Consider the following 6000-nt stretch of genomic DNA (forward strand, 5'->3'; position numbering starts at 1 on the left):
GATTACAAAGGGCTATGTTTGCGTTTTCGTGTGTTTTGGTACGAAGGCTATTCATTTGGAGGCCGTGTCGCACTTGTCGACGGCTAACTTCTTGGCTGCATTTCATCGCTTTATTGCGCGTCGCGGTTGTCCGGACACCATTTTTTAGGACAATGGCACCAATTTTGTTGGCGCGTCTCGGGAAATCGAGAGGGATTTTAAAGCTTTTCTTAGGGAAGGTTGTGATTCCGTTTCTTCGACTTTTGCTCATCGGGGCCTGTCGTGGCGTTTCATCCCAGCTGGAGCTCCACATATGGGTGGATTGTGGGAGGCTGGGGTCAAGAGTTTTAAGCTTCACTTTCGGAAGGAGGCGCAGAATCTTAGGTATACGTTCGAGGAGCTATCGACGGTTCTAGCTAGGATAGAGGCTTGTTTGAATTCGCGCCCTCTTTGTCCATTGTCCGAGGATTCAGGTGAGCTAGATGCGCTCACTCCCGGTCATTTTTTGATAGGTGCTCCGCTTCTCGCCCCCGCGGAGCTCCTTGATCTCATTCTTCGTCGACGGCTTGGAAGATTTCGACGAATTGATGGAAATGTCGGAGGAAGAGATCCGTAGCGAAACTGCGACCACGGCGATTTCGGAAGCTGTAGTAACTGAGGAAACTCCCGCACTCGTCAATCCGGTACCTGTCCTGGCTCCTCCACAGTCGTCAGTGATTACCACCCTGCCACCAACATATGTGTCTGCACAATCCGGACCGTCCTCGAAAGCGGTTGCGATGGAGAAGCCTGGCAGCACGGAATCTTTCTCGTGTAGGGTGTGTGGTCGGAAGCACCCTCTCCGGTTTTGTAGGAAGTTTTTAGGCATGTCTTCCGAGGGGCGCATTAGGAGGGTTGTGAGGTTTCGCTATTGTTCGCGTTGCCTGGCTCACACCCACCAAACGAAGGATTGCGTGAGTCCTAAGGGGTGTGAGAAGTGCGGCGGCGACCATCACACCATGTTACACTCGGATCCCGTTAAGGCGGACCGGGCTAGAAAGCCGCGAAACTCCCGCCGGGCTCATTTGAGGACTCCCGTAGTTTCTTCGCGCATCGGTGAAGACGGAACGCGAGCGTGTGCTGCGTCTACGATGATTGGGCATCTGCCGTTGCAATGTGTCGTCTCTTTGTCGCCGAGCCTGGTTGTCCGCATAAGTTCGTCGGGGGGATCTGTGGCGGTTCGAGCGGTGATTGACAACTGCACACGCCAGAACCAGATTTGTGCCTCGATGGTCGCAAACTTGCGTCTCCCGGTGTCAATCATTGACGGCGCTCGTATGTATCGGTTGACCGTGGCATCATCGTACGACCCATTACAGCGGTTAACGTTACTCGCGAGGGTTGCTAATTTGGAGCATGTCCGTACTCGGGCAGAATCGGTTCCGGAGAGAATTAAGGACTCATTTCTGGGCCTTCCGTTGTTTTTGGTCCCGAAGTCTACGCGCGCATCGTCACGGACCGAGTCTATACGGCGCCTGCTTTGCCCGTGGCGCATTATACCATATTTGGTTGGGTGCTCTCGGGAGTGTGCAACATTTGAGTCCTTTCTGGCTCGCCCGGGTCCCTACTGGCCCACGTTTGTTGGTGTTGTTGTGGTTGCTGACCGTAGAGTACCCTAGAGTCCCTACTGACTCACTGCGGTCCTTTCTGGCCGATTAATTTTTTGGAGTACTTATGTGCTTATTGTGGTCCCTACTGGCCAATTAGTTATAAGTTGAATTTTGAAAAGAATTGAATTAAATATTTGAAGGAAAAATAATGTAATAAAAGGTAGAAAATATGAAACACTGCACTGTGCCTTTTAGTCATAAGCTTTGTATATAGTTACAACATATCACGATGTTGCAAGGTGGGCGGCAATGTTGAAGTTAGAATAAATAAGTTGCTTAATTTGTCGTTTTCGTTTTCTACGTGTACTGGCAACTTTCATTTTGATTTTCGTACATTGTTGCAACCCTGTGGGATTTTTGCACATATTTTACCGAGTAATTCGTTGTTTTTTGATATGATTGACGCCCCCACCTTCTCCATCTTGATTATTGTTTTGTTATTGCTAAATAAACCTCTGGATCACTCGGATCGTTTTTGCATATTGGTCTTTACATATCGTTGTAAACTAAAAGGTAAACTTGTTACCCATAATTAAAACAATCTAAATAAAGCTTACGGCTACCCTCATTTAATATTATAAAACCGTAACCAACTTTGCGTTTTATTTTTTATATCTTTTCATTTGCGCTTACGGCGAACATAAGTGGTATTTAAAAAATATTTTTTTACGAAAAATGAACTTGAAAGCGGATAGCAATTTCTTACTGGCAATTCCTTTAGTTAATAATTGTTGGTAGAAAACATTTTTAGTTCACATGTAATTAAATTTATAGACATTTTAGTCAAAAATATTAGATAACATTTCATGAAGTTTTTGCAAATTTTAAGTTAAAAGTTTCATCGTTCTTAGACTGATATGCATTTAAGAGTATTGTTTTTAGAGTAAATTGTGGACAGATGCGATGATCTAATGCATAGTAAAGAGATATTTCTTGGCAAAGTGAAATATGATTAATGTAAAGATGATGTGAGTCAGAGTGAGAAGAGCATGCATTGAGAGCAATGCAATAATGAGTAATGGTAGCGAGTGCTGGTATCTTGTATATCTGAGCGTGGGGTTGTTTTTATTTTTCTTCTTTCAGCAGATTGTGTGTGTTATTCGCGGATGGTTTACTGTCTGCATGGGGTGTTGTTTTCAATGAAGGCACATGTGTTTTTTTTTGTAGGCATGTTTGGGTTTTGTCCGGGTTTGTTTGGCATACTTCAGTTGTATAGTTGGCGTTGGCGTGTGCTGTTGTATCTTTTTAGCAGGTATGCCATAAGGGAATATAAAGGTATGGAATATTTTGGTATTTTGAGATATATTAGCGTTTTCTTATTAAGCCTTTTAAGTGAGTTATTAATACTTTAAGGTGGGTATTAAGTTCGAGTTTAGCCGCTAAAATCGTCATTTTTTCATGATTACTTTTCTTTAATAATCGATTTTAAGGAATACAAACTTAGCGGCTGAACTCGAACTTAGTACCCACCTTTAGCGATGAGATGTACGATGGTGATCGGAAGCTTAGAAAAATCATTAAGAAAAGTGCTGAAATGGAAATCGTTTTATAGAAATATAATTTAATATTATTCCATTTAGAAAATAAATATTGAATTTCAGAGTAATCCATGATGAATTTGGAAAGTTTTTTGTTACACCTCAGCTTATAGTTTAATGGTAAATTGGTAATGGCCAGTTTCTCATCCCCCGATTAATTTTAACCGGTGGATAGACCTCCGGTTAGTACAATTTTTGTATGGGATCAGCTGTTTTATCGACACGACAAAAAATAACAAGACATTGAGAAACTGGCCCTAAGTATTCTTTTTAAAGAGATGTTTTATTCATATTATTATTAGTTAATTACATTTTTTACAAACCAGTTTAATGTTTTTCTTGTAAATAAATATTTAATTTCAGAGCAACCCCAGATGGATTTAGACAATTTTTTATATATCGGGGTATCATTTAATAGAGAATTAGTAAGTTTCCTTTTGAAAATTTTGCTTTCTTTTAACTAACATATTTACGTTATTATGACCTTTATAGCGCCAAAAACACAATTTTTAATACCTTATTTTATTATTTTTTTTAATCAAATTTTTTTGGAACCCAATTTAATATTTTTAATGTAAAAAATAAATTTTTAATTTCAGAATAATCCCTGAACAATTGGAATAATTTTTAGTACTCCTCTGCTTATAATTTAATAATGAATTGGTAAGGTTCTTTAACTTTCTTTTAACCAAAATATTTAGTTTTTTATTTTATTTTATTATATATTTAACTAGAATTTTTGGATACCAATTTAATAATTTTATTTAATGTAAAAAATAAATATTTAATTTCAGAGTAACCCAAATAAATTTGGACAACTTTTTATATTTCCCCTCAGCGTACAATTTAATAGAGAATTGATAAGTTTCAAGGCCGTAGCCAGGATTTTAATTCGGGGGGGGGGTTCAACTTAAAAAAAAATATTCATATAATCTCATGTGTAGAAAATTTTATTTATGCAAAGGTATGTATACAATATTTTTATAATATTAAATTGAGCCGACGGGCTTTTTGGGCAGCAAATAAATCAATTACTTCTTCAGTCGGCACATTTATTCGGCGATGAACCGACATTAATGCCAATCCATTGAGTCTACTCTCGCTAGTCGAATTTCTAAGATACGTCTTTAATCTCTTCATTTTTGAAAATGAACGTTCGGAGGAGCACGTAGTAACTGCAGGGATGGAAAATGCAGTACTAAAGTAATTTTTTCAATACTTTTTCACCCCGTCAGTACCGTAGTACCCCCGCGAATGATTTAGTACCTTTTGTGTAGACATTTTTGAGTCGATATCAGATTTATGGTACAATAGCTTTGACAAAATATTTTAATATTTTGAGAAAGTCTTTATCAACCTTATTTGCTAATAGTCTTTTACAAATATTGCAAAACAGAGATGTTCATGTGGGAAGAAAATCTCAATTTTGTAAAAGATATAGTCAAAAACAGGATTTTATTGAACTTCAAGAATGTTTTAGTCGAAAAAAGAATGCGATTCTATATTCTCAATTTTTTATTCCAGTAGAAAATGTTGTCTAAATTTTATTTCTATATAGAATTTTTGCAAAATTTTATTTTTATAGATAATTTTGTCAAAATTTTATTTCAATTGAAAATTTTGTAAAAATGTTATTTCTATAGGAAATTTTTGCAAAACTTTATTTCTATAGAAAAAATTTTGCAAAATTTTTTTTCTATAGATTTTTTTTGCAAAATTTTATTTCCCTTCGTTTTGTTTTGTTATTGTTGGTTTTGTTCTTAAAGCATTGTTGTTGTTTTTTATAATCTTCCAGTGAAATTGTTGTTGAAATTTAGTAAAAAGTACCTTTCCGCTCAAAAAATACCTTTTTTGTACTTTCTTAAAAATTGTATTTTCCATCCCTGAGTTACTGGCAAAGTGACCAAAATTTTTAAAAGAATATGCACGTTTGGAAATATCTCTTTATTGCACTCTCCAAGTGCTTCCATCGCTGAATTAGGCAGGTTCTTTTCTCAGGTTTTGCGCCATTTCATTTACACATGTGTGTTTGGCTGTTTCGTTGTTGTTGCTATGGCCAAACAAAGCGAGTCATGTTCACAAAAAGAACAACAAACACACATAAAAAGCAGAAATACATTTTCCAAAAATGAAATTTGTGGTGCGAGAACAAAAACAATTTGTTTTTTTCGACCGTCGTTTGACGGGCTTTTCAACTAGTATTCTAGGATTTGTGCAAGTTTTATAGGTAAGCGTTTTCAAAATAAAACCTTCAGCTTTCCTTCAACATCTTCGATAAGATTTTTCTATGCAGCTAAAAATATATATTTATTTATATAAAAATATTCATTCATTTCGGGGGGGGTTTGACCCCCCTCACCCCCCCCCCCCCACCGCCTGAATACGGCCTTGATAAGTTTTATATTAAAACTTTGACTTTCTTTCAACTAGAATATTTATTTTATTATATCGTTCATATCGATAACAACACAGTTTTATGAGTTTATATAAAGGGTGATTTGTTAAGAGCTTGATAACTTTTTTTTTAAAAAAAACGCCTAAAATTTGCAAAATTTCATCGGTTCTTTATTTGAAACGTTAGATTGGTCCATGACATTTACTTTTTGAAGATAATTTCATTTAAATGTTGACCGCGGCTGCGTCTTAGGTGGTCCATTCGGAAAGTCCAATTTTGGGCAACTTTTTCGAGCATTTCGGCCGGAATAGCCCGAATTTCTTCGGAAATGTTGTCTTCCAAAGCTGGAATAGTTGCTGGCTTATTTCTGTAGACTTTAGACTTGACGTAGCCCCACAAAAAATAGTCTAAAGGCGTCAAATCGCATGATCTTGGTGGC

The sequence above is a fragment of the Haematobia irritans genome, chromosome 5, assembly GCF_050003625.1.
Source record: "Haematobia irritans isolate KBUSLIRL chromosome 5, ASM5000362v1, whole genome shotgun sequence".
Lineage (NCBI taxonomy): Eukaryota > Metazoa > Arthropoda > Insecta > Diptera > Muscidae > Haematobia > Haematobia irritans.